Source organism: Bufo bufo, chromosome 4 (assembly GCF_905171765.1).
Source record: "Bufo bufo chromosome 4, aBufBuf1.1, whole genome shotgun sequence".
In the NCBI taxonomy this organism is placed as follows: Eukaryota; Metazoa; Chordata; class Amphibia; order Anura; family Bufonidae; genus Bufo; species Bufo bufo.
Genome location: NC_053392.1, coordinates 316,725,477 through 316,744,761, shown reverse-complemented (window position 1 = coordinate 316,744,761; position 19,285 = coordinate 316,725,477). Strand labels below are relative to the sequence as shown.

The 19,285-nt window shown below is 47.3% G+C and overlaps 1 protein-coding gene across 2 annotated transcripts in view; it reads left to right on the top strand.

Annotated features, from left to right (window-relative positions):
• MMS22L (MMS22 like, DNA repair protein) overlaps positions 1 to 19,285 on the top strand; it is a 167,255-nt gene that overhangs the window by 115,049 nt on the left and 32,921 nt on the right. The gene's annotated exons all lie outside the window — the stretch shown is intronic.

The window sequence follows — 19,285 nt, the reverse complement described above, 5'->3', positions numbered from 1 at the left end:
GTATATACAGAGTGGAGGTGATGGAGGAGAGGGAAGGTATACGGTATATACAGAGTGGAGGAGAGGGAAGGTATACAGTATATACAGAGTGGAGGAGAGGGAAGGTATACGGTATATACAGAGTGGAGGTGATGGAGGAGAGGGAAGGTATACGGTATATACAGAGTGGAGGAGATGGAGGAGAGGGAAGGTATACGGTATATACAGAGTGGAGGTGATGGAGGAGAGGGAAGGTATACGGTATATACAGAGTGGAGGAGAGGGAAGGTATACGGTATATACAGAGTGGAGGTGATGGAGGAGAGGGAAGGTATACGGTATATACAGAGTGGAGGAGATGGAGGAGAGGGAAGGTATACGGTATATACAGAGTGGAGGAGATGGAGGAGAGGGAAGGTATACGGTATATACAGAGTGGAGGTGATGGAGGAGAGGGAAGGTATACGGTATATACAGAGTGGAGGAGAGGGAAGGTATACGGTATATACAGAGTGGAGGAGAGGGAAGGTATACGGTATATACAGAGTGGAGGAGAGGGAAGGTATACAGTATATACAGAGTGGAGGAGAGGGAAGGTATACGGTATATACAGAGTGGAGGTAATGGAGGAGAGGGAAGGTATACGGTATATACAGAGTGGAGGTGATGGAGGAGAGGGAAGGTATACAGTATATACAGAGTGGAGGAGAGGGAAGGTATACGGTATATACAGAGTGGAGGTGATGGAGGAGAGGGAAGGTATACGGTATATACAGAGTGGAGGAGAGGGAAGGTATACGGTATATACAGAGTGGAGGTGATGGAGGAGAGGGAAGGTATACGGTATATACAGAGTGGAGGTGATGGAGGAGAGGGAAGGTATACAGTATATACAGAGTGGAGGAGAGGGAAGGTATACGGTATATACAGAGTGGAGGAGAGGGAAGGTATACAGTATATACAGAGTGGAGGAGAGGGAAGGTATACGGTATATACAGAGTGGAGGTGATGGAGGAGAGGGAAGGTATACTGTATATACAGAGTGGAGGTGATGGAGGAGAGGGAAGGTATACGGTATATACAGAGTGGAGGTGATGGAGGAGAGGGAAGGTATAAGGTATATACAAAGTGGAGGAGAGGGAAGGTATACAGTATATACAGAGTGGAGGAGAGGGAAGGTATACGGTATATACAGAGTGGAGGTGATGGAGGAGAGGGAAGGTATACGGTATATACAGAGTGGAGGAGAGGGAAGGTATACAGTATATACAGAGTGGAGGAGAGGGAAGGTATACGGTATATACAGAGTGGAGGTGATGGAGGAGAGGGAAGGTATACGGTATATACAGAGTGGAGGAGATGGAGGAGAGGGAAGGTATACGGTATATACAGAGTGGAGGTGATGGAGGAGAGGGAAGGTATACGGTATATACAGAGTGGAGGAGAGGGAAGGTATACGGTATATACAGAGTGGAGGTGATGGAGGAGAGCGAAGGTATACGGTGTATATACAGAGTGGAGGTGATGGAGGAGAGGGAAGGTATACAGTATATACAGAGTGGAGGAGAGGGAAGGTATACGGTATATACAGAGTGGAGGTGATGGAGGAGAGGGAAGGTATACGGTATATACAGAGTGGAGGAGAGGGAAGGTATACAGTATATACAGAGTGGAGGAGAGGGAAGGTATACGGTATATACAGAGTGGAGGTGATGGAGGAGAGGGCAGGTATACGGTATATACAGAGTGGAGGAGAGGGAAGGTATACGGTATATACAGAGTGGAGGTGATGGAGGAGAGGGAAGGTATACGGTATATACAGAGTGGAGGAGATGGAGGAGAGGGAAGGTATACGGTATATACAGAGTGGAGGAGATGGAGGAGAGGGAAGGTATACGGTATATACAGAGTGGAGGTGATGGAGGAGAGGGAAGGTATACGGTATATACAGAGTGGAGGAGATGGAGGAGAGGGAAGGTATACGGTATATACAGAGTGGAGGAGATGGAGGAGAGGGAAGGTATACGGTATATACAGAGTGGAGGAGATGGAGGAGAGGGAAGGTATACGGTATATACAGAGTGGAGGTGATGGAGGAGAGGGAAGGTATACGGTATATACAGAGTGGAGGTGATGAAGGAGAGGGAAGGTATACGGTATATACAGAGTGGAGGAGAGGGAAGGTATACAGTATATACAGAGTGGAGGAGAGGGAAGGTATACGGTATGTACAGAGTGGAGGTGATGGAGGAGAGGGAAGGTATACGGTATATACAGAGTGGAGGTGATGGAGGAGAGGGAAGGTATACAGTATTTACAGAGTGGAGGAGAGGGAAGGTATACGGTATATACAGAGTGGAGGTGATGGAGGAGAGGGAAGGTATACGGTATATACAGAGTGGAGGAGAGGGAAGGTATACGGTATATACAGAGTGGAGGTGATGGAGGAGAGGGAAGGTATAAGGTATATACAAAGTGGAGGAGAGGGAAGGTATACAGTATATACAGAGTGGAGGAGAGGGAAGGTATACGGTATATACAGAGTGGAGGTGATGGAGGAGAGCGAAGGTATACGGTATATACAGAGTGGAGGTGATGGAGGAGAGGGAAGGTATACGGTATATACAGAGTGGAGTTGACTGAGGAGAGGGAAGGCATACGGTATATACAGAGTGGAGGTGATGGAGGAGAGGCAAGGTGTGTGGTATATACAGAGTGGAGGTGATGGAGGAGAGGGAAGGTGTGTGGTATATATAGAGTGGAGGTGTTGGAGGAGAGGGAAGGTATATGGTATATACAGAGTGGAGGTGACTGAGGAGAGAGAAGGTGTGTGGTATATACAGAGTGGAGGTGACTGAGGAGAGAGAAGGTGTGTGGTATATACAGAGTGGAGGTGACAGGAGAGAGGGAAGGTATACGGTGTATATATAGAGTGGAGGATAAGGAAGGTATACAGTATATATAGAGAGGAACGGTATACGGTATATACAGAGTGGAGGAGAGGGAAGGTATACGGTATATACAGAGTGGAGGAGAGGGAAGGTATATGGTATATACAGAGTGGAGGAGAGGGAAGGTATACAGTATATACAGAGTGGAGGAGAGGGAAGGTATACGGCATATACAGAGTGGAGGAGAGGGAAGGTATACGGTATATACAGAGTGGAGGAGATGGAGGAGAGGGAAGGTATACGGTATATACAGAGTGGAGGTGATGGAGGAGAGGGAAGGTATACGGTATATACAGAGTGGAGGTGATGGAGGAGAGGGAAGGTATACGGTATATACAGAGTGGAGGTGATGGAGGAGAGGGAAGGTATACGGTATATACAGAGTGGAGGAGAGGGAAGGTATACAGTATATACAGAGTGGAGGAGAGGGAAGGTATACGGTATATACAGAGTGGAGGAGAGGGAAGGTATACGGTATATACAGAGTGGAGGTGATGGAGGAGAGGGAAGGTATACGGTATATACAGAGTGGAGGTGATGGAGGAGAGGGAAGGTATACAGTATATACAGAGTGGAGGAGAGGGAAGGTATACGGTATATACAGAGTGGAGGTGATGGAGGAGAGGGAAGGTATACGGTATATACAGAGTGGAGGAGAGGGAAGGTATACAGTATATACAGAGTGGAGGAGAGGGAAGGTATACGGTATATACAGAGTGGTGGTGATGGAGGAGAGGGAAGGTATACGGTATATACAGAGTGGAGGAGATGGAGGAGAGGGAAGGTATACGGTATATACAGAGTGGAGGTGATGGAGGAGAGGGAAGGTATACGGTATATACAGAGTGGAGGAGATGGAGGAGAGGGAAGGTATACGGTATATACAGAGTGGAGGAGATGGAGGAGAGGGAAGGTATACGGTATATACAGAGTGGAGGAGAGGGAAGGTATACGGTATATACAGAGTGGAGGTGATGGAGGAGAGGGAAGGTATACGGTATATACAGAGTGGAGGTGATGGAGGAGAGGGAAGGTATACGGTATATACAGAGTGGAGGAGAGGGAAGGTATACAGTATATACAGAGTGGAGGAGAGGGAAGGTATACGGTATATACAGAGTGGAGGTGATGGAGGAGAGGGAAGGTATACGGTATATACAGAGTGGAGGTGATGGAGGAGAGGGAAGGTATACAGTATTTACAGAGTGGAGGAGAGGGAAGGTATACGGTATATACAGAGTGGAGGTGATGGAGGAGAGGGAAGGTATACGGTATATACAGAGTGGAGGAGAGGGAAGGTATACGGTATATACAGAGTGGAGGTGATGGAGGAGAGGGAAGGTATAAGGTATATACAAAGTGGAGGAGAGGGAAGGTATACAGTATATACAGAGTGGAGGAGAGGGAAGGTATACGGTATATACAGAGTGGAGGTGATGGAGGAGAGCGAAGGTATACGGTATATACAGAGTGGAGGTGATGGAGGAGAGGGAAGGTATACGGTATATACAGAGTGGAGTTGACTGAGGAGAGGGAAGGCATACGGTATATACAGAGTGGAGGTGATGGAGGAGAGGCAAGGTGTGTGGTATATACAGAGTGGAGGTGATGGAGGAGAGGGAAGGTGTGTGGTATATATAGAGTGGAGGTGTTGGAGGAGAGGGAAGGTATATGGTATATACAGAGTGGAGGTGACTGAGGAGAGAGAAGGTGTGTGGTATATACAGAGTGGAGGTGACTGAGGAGAGAGAAGGTGTGTGGTATATACAGAGTGGAGGTGACAGGAGAGAGGGAAGGTATACGGTGTATATATAGAGTGGAGGATAAGGAAGGTATACAGTATATATAGAGAGGAACGGTATACGGTATATACAGAGTGGAGGAGAGGGAAGGTATACGGTATATACAGAGTGGAGGAGAGGGAAGGTATACGGTATATACAGAGTGGAGGAGAGGGAAGGTATACAGTATATACAGAGTGGAGGAGAGGGAAGGTATACGGCATATACAGAGTGGAGGTGATGGAGGAGAGGGAAGGTATACGGTATATACAGAGTGGAGGAGATGGAGGAGAGGGAAGGTATACGGTATATACAGAGTGGAGGTGATGGAGGAGAGGGAAGGTATACGGTATATACAGAGTGGAGGTGATGGAGGAGAGGGAAGGTATACGGTATATACAGAGTGGAGGTGATGGAGGAGAGGGAAGGTATACGGTATATACAGAGTGGAGGAGAGGGAAGGTATACAGTATATACAGAGTGGAGGAGAGGGAAGGTATACGGTATATACAGAGTGGAGGAGAGGGAAGGTATACGGTATATACAGAGTGGAGGTGATGGAGGAGAGGGAAGGTATACGGTATATACAGAGTGGAGGTGATGGAGGAGAGGGAAGGTATACAGTATATACAGAGTGGAGGAGAGGGAAGGTATACGGTATATACAGAGTGGAGGTGATGGAGGAGAGGGAAGGTATACGGTATATACAGAGTGGAGGAGAGGGAAGGTATACAGTATATACAGAGTGGAGGAGAGGGAAGGTATACGGTATATACAGAGTGGTGGTGATGGAGGAGAGGGAAGGTATACGGTATATACAGAGTGGAGGAGATGGAGGAGAGGGAAGGTATACGGTATATACAGAGTGGAGGTGATGGAGGAGAGGGAAGGTATACGGTATATACAGAGTGGAGGAGAGGGAAGGTATACGGTATATACAGAGTGGAGGTGATGGAGGAGAGCGAAGGTATACGGTATATACAGAGTGGAGGTGATGGAGGAGAGGGAAGGTATACAGTATATACAGAGTGGAGGAGAGGGAAGGTATACGGTATATACAGAGTGGAGGTGATGGAGGAGAGGGAAGGTATACGGTATATACAGAGTGGAGGAGAGGGAAGGTATACAGTATATACAGAGTGGAGGAGAGGGAAGGTATACGGTATATACAGAGTGGAGGTGATGGAGGAGAGGGAAGGTATACGGTATATACAGAGTGGAGGAGAGGGAAGGTATACGGTATATACAGAGTGGAGGTGATGGAGGAGAGGGAAGGTATACGGTATATACAGAGTGGAGGAGATGGAGGAGAGGGAAGGTATACGGTATATACAGAGTGGAGGAGATGGAGGAGAGGGAAGGTATACGGTATATACAGAGTGGAGGTGATGGAGGAGAGGGAAGGTATACGGTATATACAGAGTGGAGGAGATGGAGGAGAGGGAAGGTATACGGTATATACAGAGTGAAGGAGATGGAGGAGAGGGAAGGTATACGGTATATACAGAGTGGAGGAGATGGAGGAGAGGGAAGGTATACGGTATATACAGAGTGGAGGTGATGGAGGAGAGGGAAGGTATACGGTATATACAGAGTGGAGGTGATGGAGGAGAGGGAAGGTATACGGTATATACAGAGTGGAGGAGAGGGAAGGTATACAGTATATACAGAGTGGAGGAGAGGGAAGGTATACGGTATATACAGAGTGGAGGTAATGGAGGAGAGGGAAGGTATACGGTATATACAGAGTGGAGGTGATGGAGGAGAGGGAAGGTATACAGTATATACAGAGTGGAGGAGAGGGAAGGTATACGGTATATACAGAGTGGAGGTGATGGAGGAGAGGGAAGGTATACGGTATAAACAGAGTGGAGGAGAGGGAAGGTATACGGTATATACAGAGTGGAGGTGATGGAGGAGAGGGAAGGTATACGGTATATACAGAGTGGAGGAGAGGGAAGGTATACAGTATATACAGAGTGGAGGAGAGGGAAGGTATACGGTATATACAGAGTGGAGGAGAGGGAAGGTATACAGTATATACAGAGTGGAGGAGAGGGAAGGTATACGGTATATACAGAGTGGAGGTGATGGAGGAGAGGGAAGGTATACGGTATATACAGAGTGGAGGTGATGGAGGAGAGGGAAGGTATACGGTATATACAGAGTGGAGGTGATGGAGGAGAGGGAAGGTATAAGGTATATACAAAGTGGAGGAGAGGGAAGGTATACAGTATATACAGAGTGGAGGAGAGGGAAGGTATACGGTATATACAGAGTGGAGGTGATGGAGGAGAGGGAAGGTATACGGTATATACAGAGTGGAGGAGAGGGAAGGTATACAGTATATACAGAGTGGAGGAGAGGGAAGGTATACGGTATATACAGAGTGGAGGTGATGGAGGAGAGGGAAGGTATACGGTATATACAGAGTGGAGGAGATGGAGGAGAGGGAAGGTATATGGTATATACAGAGTGGAGGTGATGGAGGAGAGGGAAGGTATACGGTATATACAGAGTGGAGGAGAGGGAAGGTATACGGTATATACAGAGTGGAGGTGATGGAGGAGAGCGAAGGTATACGGTATATACAGAGTGGAGGTGATGGAGGAGAGGGAAGGTATACAGTATATACAGAGTGGAGGAGAGGGAAGGTATACGGTATATACAGAGTGGAGGTGATGGAGGAGAGGGAAGGTATACGGTATATACAGAGTGGAGGAGAGGGAAGGTATACAGTATATACAGAGTGGAGGAGAGGGAAGGTATACGGTATATACAGAGTGGAGGTGATGGAGGAGAGGGAAGGTATACGGTATATACAGAGTGGAGGAGAGGGAAGGTATACGGTATATACAGAGTGGAGGTGATGGAGGAGAGGGAAGGTATACGGTATATACAGAGTGGAGGTGATGGAGGAGAGGGAAGGTATACGGTATATACAGAGTGGAGGAGAGGGAAGGTATACAGTATATACAGAGTGGAGGAGAGGGAAGGTATACGGTATATACAGAGTGGAGGAGAGGGAAGGTATACGGTATATACAGAGTGGAGGTGATGGAGGAGAGGGAAGGTATACGGTATATACAGAGTGGAGGTGATGGAGGAGAGGGAAGGTATACGGTATATACAGAGTGGAGGTGATGGAGGAGAGGGAAGGTATACGGTATATACAGAGTGGAGGAGAGGGAAGGTATACAGTATATACAGAGTGGAGGAGAGGGAAGGTATACGGTATATACAGAGTGGAGGAGAGGGAAGGTATACGGTATATACAGAGTGGAGGTGATGGAGGAGAGGGAAGGTATACGGTATATACAGAGTGGAGGTGATGGAGGAGAGGGAAGGTATACAGTATATACAGAGTGGAGGAGAGGGAAGGTATACGGTATATACAGAGTGGAGGTGATGGAGGAGAGGGAAGGTATACGGTATATACAGAGTGGAGGAGAGGGAAGGTATACAGTATATACAGAGTGGAGGAGAGGGAAGGTATACGGTATATACAGAGTGGTGGTGATGGAGGAGAGGGAAGGTATACGGTATATACAGAGTGGAGGAGATGGAGGAGAGGGAAGGTATACGGTATATACAGAGTGGAGGTGATGGAGGAGAGGGAAGGTATACGGTATATACAGAGTGGAGGAGATGGAGGAGAGGGAAGGTATACGGTATATACAGAGTGGAGGAGATGGAGGAGAGGGAAGGTATACGGTATATACAGAGTGGAGGAGAGGGAAGGTATACGGTATATACAGAGTGGAGGTGATGGAGGAGAGGGAAGGTATACGGTATATACAGAGTGGAGGTGATGGAGGAGAGGGAAGGTATACGGTATATACAGAGTGGAGGAGAGGGAAGGTATACAGTATATACAGAGTGGAGGAGAGGGAAGGTATACGGTATATACAGAGTGGAGGTGATGGAGGAGAGGGAAGGTATACGGTATATACAGAGTGGAGGTGATGGAGGAGAGGGAAGGTATACAGTATTTACAGAGTGGAGGAGAGGGAAGGTATACGGTATATACAGAGTGGAGGTGATGGAGGAGAGGGAAGGTATACGGTATATACAGAGTGGAGGAGAGGGAAGGTATACGGTATATACAGAGTGGAGGTGATGGAGGAGAGGGAAGGTATAAGGTATATACAAAGTGGAGGAGAGGGAAGGTATACAGTATATACAGAGTGGAGGAGAGGGAAGGTATACGGTATATACAGAGTGGAGGTGATGGAGGAGAGCGAAGGTATACGGTATATACAGAGTGGAGGTGATGGAGGAGAGGGAAGGTATACGGTATATACAGAGTGGAGTTGACTGAGGAGAGGGAAGGCATACGGTATATACAGAGTGGAGGTGATGGAGGAGAGGCAAGGTGTGTGGTATATACAGAGTGGAGGTGATGGAGGAGAGGGAAGGTGTGTGGTATATATAGAGTGGAGGTGTTGGAGGAGAGGGAAGGTATATGGTATATACAGAGTGGAGGTGACTGAGGAGAGAGAAGGTGTGTGGTATATACAGAGTGGAGGTGACTGAGGAGAGAGAAGGTGTGTGGTATATACAGAGTGGAGGTGACAGGAGAGAGGGAAGGTATACGGTGTATATATAGAGTGGAGGATAAGGAAGGTATACAGTATATATAGAGAGGAACGGTATACGGTATATACAGAGTGGAGGAGAGGGAAGGTATACGGTATATACAGAGTGGAGGAGAGGGAAGGTATATGGTATATACAGAGTGGAGGAGAGGGAAGGTATACAGTATATACAGAGTGGAGGAGAGGGAAGGTATACGGCATATACAGAGTGGAGGTGATGGAGGAGAGGGAAGGTATACGGTATATACAGAGTGGAGGAGATGGAGGAGAGGGAAGGTATACGGTATATACAGAGTGGAGGTGATGGAGGAGAGGGAAGGTATACGGTATATACAGAGTGGAGGTGATGGAGGAGAGGGAAGGTATACGGTATATACAGAGTGGAGGTGATGGAGGAGAGGGAAGGTATACGGTATATACAGAGTGGAGGAGAGGGAAGGTATACAGTATATACAGAGTGGAGGAGAGGGAAGGTATACGGTATATACAGAGTGGAGGAGAGGGAAGGTATACGGTATATACAGAGTGGAGGTGATGGAGGAGAGGGAAGGTATACGGTATATACAGAGTGGAGGTGATGGAGGAGAGGGAAGGTATACAGTATATACAGAGTGGAGGAGAGGGAAGGTATACGGTATATACAGAGTGGAGGTGATGGAGGAGAGGGAAGGTATACGGTATATACAGAGTGGAGGAGAGGGAAGGTATACAGTATATACAGAGTGGAGGAGAGGGAAGGTATACGGTATATACAGAGTGGTGGTGATGGAGGAGAGGGAAGGTATACGGTATATACAGAGTGGAGGAGATGGAGGAGAGGGAAGGTATACGGTATATACAGAGTGGAGGTGATGGAGGAGAGGGAAGGTATACGGTATATACAGAGTGGAGGAGAGGGAAGGTATACGGTATATACAGAGTGGAGGTGATGGAGGAGAGCGAAGGTATACGGTATATACAGAGTGGAGGTGATGGAGGAGAGGGAAGGTATACAGTATATACAGAGTGGAGGAGAGGGAAGGTATACGGTATATACAGAGTGGAGGTGATGGAGGAGAGGGAAGGTATACGGTATATACAGAGTGGAGGAGAGGGAAGGTATACAGTATATACAGAGTGGAGGAGAGGGAAGGTATACGGTATATACAGAGTGGAGGTGATGGAGGAGAGGGAAGGTATACGGTATATACAGAGTGGAGGAGAGGGAAGGTATACGGTATATACAGAGTGGAGGTGATGGAGGAGAGGGAAGGTATACGGTATATACAGAGTGGAGGAGATGGAGGAGAGGGAAGGTATACGGTATATACAGAGTGGAGGAGATGGAGGAGAGGGAAGGTATACGGTATATACAGAGTGGAGGTGATGGAGGAGAGGGAAGGTATACGGTATATACAGAGTGGAGGAGATGGAGGAGAGGGAAGGTATACGGTATATACAGAGTGAAGGAGATGGAGGAGAGGGAAGGTATACGGTATATACAGAGTGGAGGAGATGGAGGAGAGGGAAGGTATACGGTATATACAGAGTGGAGGTGATGGAGGAGAGGGAAGGTATACGGTATATACAGAGTGGAGGTGATGGAGGAGAGGGAAGGTATACGGTATATACAGAGTGGAGGAGAGGGAAGGTATACAGTATATACAGAGTGGAGGAGAGGGAAGGTATACGGTATATACAGAGTGGAGGTAATGGAGGAGAGGGAAGGTATACGGTATATACAGAGTGGAGGTGATGGAGGAGAGGGAAGGTATACAGTATATACAGAGTGGAGGAGAGGGAAGGTATACGGTATATACAGAGTGGAGGTGATGGAGGAGAGGGAAGGTATACGGTATAAACAGAGTGGAGGAGAGGGAAGGTATACGGTATATACAGAGTGGAGGTGATGGAGGAGAGGGAAGGTATACGGTATATACAGAGTGGAGGAGAGGGAAGGTATACAGTATATACAGAGTGGAGGAGAGGGAAGGTATACGGTATATACAGAGTGGAGGAGAGGGAAGGTATACAGTATATACAGAGTGGAGGAGAGGGAAGGTATACGGTATATACAGAGTGGAGGTGATGGAGGAGAGGGAAGGTATACGGTATATACAGAGTGGAGGTGATGGAGGAGAGGGAAGGTATACGGTATATACAGAGTGGAGGTGATGGAGGAGAGGGAAGGTATAAGGTATATACAAAGTGGAGGAGAGGGAAGGTATACAGTATATACAGAGTGGAGGAGAGGGAAGGTATACGGTATATACAGAGTGGAGGTGATGGAGGAGAGGGAAGGTATACGGTATATACAGAGTGGAGGAGAGGGAAGGTATACAGTATATACAGAGTGGAGGAGAGGGAAGGTATACGGTATATACAGAGTGGAGGTGATGGAGGAGAGGGAAGGTATACGGTATATACAGAGTGGAGGAGATGGAGGAGAGGGAAGGTATATGGTATATACAGAGTGGAGGTGATGGAGGAGAGGGAAGGTATACGGTATATACAGAGTGGAGGAGAGGGAAGGTATACGGTATATACAGAGTGGAGGTGATGGAGGAGAGCGAAGGTATACGGTATATACAGAGTGGAGGTGATGGAGGAGAGGGAAGGTATACAGTATATACAGAGTGGAGGAGAGGGAAGGTATACGGTATATACAGAGTGGAGGTGATGGAGGAGAGGGAAGGTATACGGTATATACAGAGTGGAGGAGAGGGAAGGTATACAGTATATACAGAGTGGAGGAGAGGGAAGGTATACGGTATATACAGAGTGGAGGTGATGGAGGAGAGGGAAGGTATACGGTATATACAGAGTGGAGGAGAGGGAAGGTATACGGTATATACAGAGTGGAGGTGATGGAGGAGAGGGAAGGTATACGGTATATACAGAGGGGAGGAGATGGAGGAGAGGGAAGGTATACAGTATATACAGAGTGGAGGAGATGGAGGAGAGGGAAGGTATACGGTATATACAGAGTGGAGGTGATGGAGGAGAGGGAAGGTATACGGTATATACAGAGTGGAGGAGAGGGAAGGTATACGGTATATACAGAGTGGAGGAGAGGGAAGGTATACGGTATATACAGAGTGGAGGAGATGGAGGAGAGGGAAGGTATACGGTATATACAGAGTGGAGGTGATGGAGGAGAGGGAAGGTATACGGTATATACAGAGTGGAGATGATGGAGGAGAGGGAAGGTATACGGTATATACAGAGTGGAGGAGAGGGAAGGTATACAGTATATACAGAGTGGAGGAGAGGGAAGGTATACGGTATATACAGAGTGGAGGTGATGGAGGAGAGGGAAGGTATACGGTATATACAGAGTGGAGGTGATGGAGGAGAGGGAAGGTATACAGTATATACAGAGTGGAGGAGAGGGAAGGTATACGGTATATACAGAGTGGAGGTGATGGAGGAGAGGGAAGGTATACGGTATATACAGAGTGGAGGAGAGGGAAGGTATACGGTATATACAGAGTGGAGGTGATGGAGGAGAGGGAAGGTATACGGTATATACAGAGTGGAGGTGATGGAGGAGAGGGAAGGTATACGGTATATACAGAGTGGAGGTGATGGAGGAGAGGGAAGGTATACGGTATATACAGAGTGGAGGAGAGGGAAGGTATACAGTATATACAGAGTGGAGGATAGGGAAGGTATACGGTATATACAGAGTGGAGGAGAGGGAAGGTATACAGTATATACAGAGTGGAGGTGATGGAGGAGAGGGAAGGTATACGGTATATACAGAGTGGAGGTGATGGAGGAGAGGGAAGGTATACAGTATATACAGAGTGGAGGAGAGGGAAGGTATACGGTATATACAGAGTGGAGGTGATGGAGGAGAGGGAAGGTATACGGTATATACAGAGTGGAGGAGAGGGAAGGTATACAGTATATACAGAGTGGAGGAGAGGGAAGGTATACGGTATATACAGAGTGGAGGTGATGGAGGAGAGGGAAGGTATACGGTATATACAGAGTGGAGGAGATGGAGGAGAGGGAAGGTATACGGTATATACAGAGTGGAGGTGATGGAGGAGAGGGAAGGTATACGGTATATACAGAGTGGAGGAGAGGGAAGGTATACGGTATATACAGAGTGGAGGAGATGGAGGAGAGGGAAGGTATACGGTATATACAGAGTGGAGGTGATGGAGGAGAGGGAAGGTATACGGTATATACAGAGTGGAGGTGATGGAGGAGAGGGAAGGTATACGGTATATACAGAGTGGAGGTGATGGAGGAGAGGGAAGGTATACGGTATATACAGAGTGGAGGAGAGGGAAGGTATACAGTATATACAGAGTGGAGGAGAGGGAAGGTATACGGTATATACAGAGTGGAGGTGATGGAGGAGAGGGAAGGTATACGGTATATACAGAGTGGAGGTGATGGAGGAGAGGGAAGGTATACAGTATATACAGAGTGGAGGAGAGGGAAGGTATACGGTATATACAGAGTGGAGGTGATGGAGGAGAGGGAAGGTATACGGTATATACAGAGTGGAGGAGAGGGAAGGTATACGGTATATACAGAGTGGAGGTGATGGAGGAGAGGGAAGGTATACGGTATATACAGAGTGGAGGTGATGGAGGAGAGGGAAGGTATACAGTATATACAGAGTGGAGGAGAGGGAAGGTATACGGTATATACAGAGTGGAGGTGATGGAGGAGAGGGAAGGTATACGGTATATACAGAGTGGAGGAGAGGGAAGGTATACAGTATATACAGAGTGGAGGAGAGGGAAGGTATACAGTATATACAGAGTGGAGGAGAGGGAAGGTATACGGTATATACAGAGTGGAGGTGATGGAGGAGAGGGAAGGTATACGGTATATACAGAGTGGAGGTGATGGAGGAGAGGGAAGGTATACGGTATATACAGAGTGGAGGAGAGGGAAGGTATACAGTATATACAGAGTGGAGGAGAGGGAAGGTATACGGTATATACAGAGTGGAGGTGATGGAGGAGAGGGAAGGTATACGGTATATACAGAGTGGAGGAGATGGAGGAGAGGGAAGGTATACGGTATATACAGAGTGGAGGTGATGGAGGAGAGGGAAGGTATACAGTATATACAGAGTGGAGGAGAGGGAAGGTATACGGTATATACAGAGTGGAGGTGATGGAGGAGAGGGAAGGTATACGGTATATACAGAGTGGAGGAGAGGGAAGGTATACGGTATATACAGAGTGGAGGTGATGGAGGAGAGGGAAGGTATACGGTATATACAGAGTGGAGGTGATGGAGGAGAGGGAAGGTATACGGTATATACAGAGTGGAGGTGATGGAGGAGAGGGAAGGTATACGGTATATACAGAGTGGAGGAGAGGGAAGGTATACAGTATATACAGAGTGGAGGAGAGGGAAGGTATACGGTATATACAGAGTGGAGGAGAGGGAAGGTATACAGTATATACAGAGTGGAGGAGAGGGAAGGTATACGGTATATACAGAGTGGAGGTGATGGAGGAGAGGGAAGGTATACGGTATATACAGAGTGGAGGTGATGGAGGAGAGGGAAGGTATACGGTATATACAGAGTGGAGGTGATGGAGGAGAGGGAAGGTATACGGTATATACAAAGTGGAGGAGAGGGAAGGTATACAGTATATACAGAGTGGAGGAGAGGGAAGGTATACGGTATATACAGAGTGGAGGTGATGGAGGAGAGGGAAGGTATACGGTATATACAGAGTGGAGGTGATGGAGGAGAGGGAAGGTATACGGTATATACAGAGTGGAGGAGAGGGAAGGTATACGGTATATACAGAGTGGAGGTGATGGAGGAGAGGGAAGGTATACGGTATATACAGAGTGGAGGTGATGGAGGAGAGGGAAGGTATACAGTATATACAGAGTGGAGGAGAGGGAAGGTATACGGTATATACAGAGTGGAGGTGATGGAGGAGAGGGAAGGTATACGGTATATACAGAGTGGAGGAGAGGGAAGGTATACAGTATATACAGAGTGGAGGAGAGGGAAGGTATACAGTATATACAGAGTGGAGGAGAGGGAAGGTATACGGTATATACAGAGTGGAGGTGATGGAGGAGAGGGAAGGTATACGGTATATACAGAGTGGAGGTGATGGAGGAGAGGGAAGGTATACGGTATATACAGAGTGGAGGAGAGGGAAGGTATACAGTATATACAGAGTGGAGGAGAGGGAAGGTATACGGTATATACAGAGTGGAGGAGAGGGAAGGTATACGGTATATACAGAGTGGAGGAGATGGAGGAGAGGGAAGGTATACGGTATATACAGAGTGGAGGTGATGGAGGAGAGGGAAGGTATACAGTATATACAGAGTGGAGGAGAGGGAAGGTATACGGTATATACAGAGTGGAGGTGATGGAGGAGAGGGAAGGTATACGGTATATACAGAGTGGAGGAGAGGGAAGGTATACGGTATATACAGAGTGGAGGTGATGGAGGAGAGGGAAGGTATACGGTATATACAGAGTGGAGGTGATGGAGGAGAGGGAAGGTATACGGTATATACAGAGTGGAGGTGATGGAGGAGAGGGAAGGTATACAGTATATACAGAGTGGAGGAGAGGGAAGGTATACGGTATATACAGAGTGGAGGTGATTGAGGAGAGGGAAGGTATATAGTATATACAGAGTGGAGGAGAGGGAAGGTATACGGTATATACAGAGTGGAGGTGATGGAGGAGAGGGAAGGTATACGGTATATACAGAGTGGAGGAGATGGAGGAGAGGGAAGGTATACGGTATATACAGAGTGGAGGAGATGGAGGAGAGGGAAGGTATACGGTATATACAGAGTGGAGGTGATGGAGGAGAGGGAAGGTATACAGTATATACAGAGTGGAGGTGATGGAGGAGAGGGAAGGTATACGGTATATACAGAGTGGAGGTGATGGAGGAGAGGGAAGGTATACGGTATATACAGAGTGGAGGAGAGGGAAGGTATACAGTATATACAGAGTGGAGGAGAGGGAAGGTATACGGTATATACAGAGTGGAGGTGATGGAGGAGAGGGAAGGTATACTGTATATACAGAGTGGAGGTGATGGAGGAGAGGGAAGGTATACAGTATATACAGAGTGGAGGAGAGGGAAGGTATACGGTATATACAGAGTGGAGGTGATGGAGGAGAGGGAAGGTATACGGTATATACAGAGTGGAGGAGAGGGAAGGTATACGGTATATACAGAGTGGAGGTGATGGAGGAGAGGGAAGGTATACGGTATATACAGAGTGGAGGTGATGGAGGAGAGGGAAGGTATACAGTATATACAGAGTGGAGGAGAGGGAAGGTATACGGTATATACAGAGTGGAGGTGATGGAGGAGAGGGAAGGTATACGGTATATACAGAGTGGAGGAGAGGGAAGGTATACAGTATATACAGAGTGGAGGAGAGGGAAGGTATACAGTATATACAGAGTGGAGGAGAGGGAAGGTATACGGTATATACAGAGTGGAGGTGATGGAGGAGAGGGAAGGTATACGGTATATACAGAGTGGAGGTGATGGAGGAGAGGGAAGGTATACGGTATATACAGAGTGGAGGAGAGGGAAGGTATACAGTATATACAGAGTGGAGGAGAGGGAAGGTATACGGTATATACAGAGTGGAGGAGAGGGAAGGTATACGGTATATACAGAGTGGAGGAGATGGAGGAGAGGGAAGGTATACGGTATATACAGAGTGGAGGTGATGGAGGAGAGGGAAGGTATACAGTATATACAGAGTGGAGGAGAGGGAAGGTATACGGTATATACAGAGTGGAGGTGATGGAGGAGAGGGAAGGTATACGGTATATACAGAGTGGAGGAGAGGGAAGGTATACGGTATATACAGAGTGGAGGTGATGGAGGAGAGGGAAGGTATACGGTATATACAGAGTGGAGGTGATGGAGGAGAGGGAAGGTATACGGTATATACAGAGTGGAGGTGATGGAGGAGAGGGAAGGTATACAGTATATACAGAGTGGAGGAGAGGGAAGGTATACGGTATATACAGAGTGGAGGTGATTGAGGAGAGGGAAGGTATATAGTATATACAGAGTGGAGGAGAGGGAAGGTATACGGTATATACAGAGTGGAGGTGATGGAGGAGAGGGAAGGTATACGGTATATACAGAGTGGAGGAGATGGAGGAGAGGGAAGGTATACGGTATATACAGAGTGGAGGAGATGGAGGAGAGGGAAGGTATACGGTATATACAGAGTGGAGGTGATGGAGGAGAGGGAAGGTATACAGTATATACAGAGTGGAGGTGATGGAGGAGAGGGAAGGTATACGGTATATACAGAGTGGAGGTGATGGAGGAGAGGGAAGGTATACGGTATATACAGAGTGGAGGAGAGGGAAGGTATACAGTATATACAGAGTGGAGGAGAGGGAAGGTATACGGTATATACAGAGTGGAGGTGATGGAGGAGAGGGAAGGTATACTGTATATACAGAGTGGAGGTGATGGAGGAGAGGGAAGGTATACAGTATATACAGAGTGGAGGAGAGGGAAGGTATACGGTATATACAGAGTGGAGGTGATGGAGGAGAGGGAAGGTATACGGTATATACAGAGTGGAGGAGAGGGAAGGTATACGGTATATACAGAGTGGAGGTGATGGAGGAGAGGGAAGGTATACGGTATATACAGAGTGGAGGTGATGGAGGAGAGGGAAGGTATACAGTATATACAGAGTGGAGGAGAGGGAAGGTATACGGTATATACAGAGTGGAGGTGATGGAGGAGAGGGAAGGTATACGGTATATACAGAGTGGAGGAGAGGGAAGGTATACAGTATATACAGAGTGGAGGAGAGGGAAGGTATACAGTATATACAGAGTGGAGGAGAGGGAAGGTATACGGTATATACAGAGTGGAGGTGATGGAGGAGAGGGAAGGTATACGGTATATACAGAGTGGAGGTGATGGAGGAGAGGGAAGGTATACGGTATATACAGAGTGGAGGAGAGGGAAGGTATACAGTATATACAGAGTGGAGGAGAGGGAAGGTATACGGTATATACAGAGTGGAGGAGAGGGAAGGTATACGGTATATACAGAGTGGAGGAGATGGAGGAGAGGGAAGGTATACGGTATATACAGAGTGGAGGTGATGGAGGAGAGGGAAGGTATACAGTATATACAGAGTGGAGGAGAGGGAAGGTATACGGTATATACAGAGTGGAGGTGATGGAGGAGAGGGAAGGTATACGGTATATACAGAGTGGAGGAGAGGGAAGGTATACGGTATATACAGAGTGGAGGTGATGGAGGAGAGGGAAGGTATACGGTATATACAGAGTGGAGGTGATGGAGGAGAGGGAAGGTATACGGTATATACAGAGTGGAGGTGATGGAGGAGAGGGAAGGTATATAGTATATACAGAGTGGAGGAGAGGGAAGGTATACGGTATATATAGTTTTGGTCAGTGATTGTGATGCAAAACCATGAGTGAATCTCACACAGAGATATGGAATGTATTTTTCACCCATACCTGGATTTGGGTCACAATCAATGATTGGAAAACACTGATCACAACACTGACATGTGAATTGGACCTCTCTCACACGTTTGTCTGTGACAAGACTGTCTGAGTTTTATTTGTGAAGATGCGTTAGTTTTTTTGCCCTCTGTGTGTCACCCATATTCCACCCTTGTTCTCCTACAGTCAGGATCAGTGGATCCCTGTGCTGTCCTTGGAGAACATGGACAACACGTGTCCATGATTTACTGACATGTGAAACAGGTCTATTAGTCTGGGAAATATGGTATGAATTTAATAAGTGTCAGAAGACATTTTCCTAGTGCAGTGCTTTTTATGCAGTTCTTTAAAGAGCACCTTTCACTAGAATAAAACATCTAAACTAAGTATACAGACATGGAGAGCGGCGCCCAGGGATCTCCCCGCACTTACTGTTATCCCCGGGCGCCGCTCCGTTCTCTCGTTATAGCCTCCAGTATCTTCATAGTTAGGCTCCACCCA